The sequence below is a fragment of the Galeopterus variegatus genome, unplaced genomic scaffold (genome assembly GCF_000696425.1).
Source record: "Galeopterus variegatus unplaced genomic scaffold, G_variegatus-3.0.2 Scaffold240, whole genome shotgun sequence".
Taxonomy (NCBI): Eukaryota; Metazoa; Chordata; class Mammalia; order Dermoptera; family Cynocephalidae; genus Galeopterus; species Galeopterus variegatus.
Window position 1 is genome coordinate 634,446 of NW_007726351.1, and position 2,012 is coordinate 636,457.

Below are 2,012 nucleotides of genomic sequence, written 5' to 3' on the forward strand. Positions count from 1 at the left end.
CGTTTCTTTTTTAAAAAAATTATTTTTATTATTTTTATTTATATGTATTTATGGGGTACAGAGTTGACTATCAGTATTCGTGTACAGTATGTGATGATCAAATCAATATTATTAACATGTTCATCATTACAAGTCATAATTACTTTTTGTGTGTCTTACCCAGTTACTCCCTATCCCTCCTCCAGCTCCCTCTTTCCACCTCTAATAACTCTGGGTCAAAACATGCCAGCTTTGAAACTTCCCTGCTTCACTAGCTTTTCTCTTCTGAAAGAAGAGAGTCGTGTGCCATCTTGTGGTTGAAGGCCATCACCACAACAATTACGTACGCAGCATCCTGCCTGGTCCAGCGACAGGGTCAGCTGGTGGAAAGCTCTGGAAAGAGTTCTGGTTCAGGGACAACAGCAATAAGAGAATGCACCAGTGGAGAGACAGGCGTCACACTGGGGACTGGACTGGTAATTAGTAGCACTGAAGTAGGATCCAAAGGGATTTTTCCTGGTCTCTCAACCAGTATAATTTCATCTCTAGGTGCCATTTTTCCCCCTAGTTAATAAATGGATTCTGATTAGTGATGGCTTAAAAAAATGACTGTGCATAGTGGCAAGAGCTCCAGATGGAGAGTAAGACACCTGGTATTTAATTGCCCCCAAGCCACAAACTACCCAGGTGAACTAGCAACAGAAGATAATAGAAAGAGCATTGACCTGGGGCCGGCAGGTTTGAGTTCAAGCCTGACCACGATCTAGTGTTTTTACCGAGCACCTTCCCTGTGCCAGGTGCTGTCCAAGGTACTTTACATATTTTTTCAGTTTCTTCCTCATAGACATCCTAGGGGATAGCGTTCTTCAAGTGAGGAAACCGAGGCTCAGCAAGATCGAGGGAGCTGTCCAAGGTGTCACAGAGCCAGTGAACAATGTCAGGATCTGAGGTCTGACTCGAAAACATATAGTCTTTATTTATTTAAAATTGATTTTCTTTTTATAATGTTTTATCATCTGAATGTGTGGGGGGCACACATAGGTCAGATGGCTTAAATTTCTTATGTCCCTTGATGGTAGGGCAGGTGCAATTTCCACAAGTGTTCAGCAAAGCTACAGACCTTGATGCTGGTGCTTTTTATTTCCCCATGTGATCTCATTTCTCCCCATCTGACTTTTATATTTTGTAAAGGCATTTAAGAGATCTAACCACCTTAGCTTCAAAAACCATGTCCTTTGATTTCTGAACATAAAAGACATGACCTAGAGAGAACAACGTCATTCTGCTGAGGGATTAATAGGAAAATTAAGTCTTTTGCAGGGAAGACAAGATGCTCTTCATGCCATTGATGTAGTGCTTTCCTAAGGGCTGCTGCCACAATGTCTTACCTGATACAACAGCCTTGTCAGGTGTTACACCTCATTTGCCTCCTGAGGGAGCTCAGGCACAGAGTAGTCAAGAAACATATTCAAGATCACACAGCTATGACTTGGACACAGGCCTTTTTATTAAGCAACTTTATTGAAGTATAATTGACATACAATAGACTGCACATATTTAAAGTATAAAATTTGATAAATTTTGACAGTATAAACCTGTGAAACCATCACTGCAACCAAGATAATGAACATATGCATTATCCATTAATTTCCTTATGCCTTTTCCTAATCCTGCCCCAACCCCACCCCCAGGCTGCCATCCCCAGGCAACCATTGATCTTCTTTCTGTCACTACTAGATTCATTTCATACAATTTTATATAAATGGAAACATACAGTATGTACCCTTTTTTTTGTCTGGCTTTGTTCATTCAGCATAATTATCTTAAGATTCATTCACATTGTTGATCAGTAATTCATTCCTTTTTATTGTTGAGGAGTATTTCTTTATATGGATATACCACAACTTTTTTATGCAATGTCTTGATGATGAACGTTTGGATTATTTCTATTTTAGGGCTATTATGAATAAAACTTCTATGAGGACTGATGTGCAAGTCTTTGTAATGGACATAAATTTCAATTTCTTTTGGGT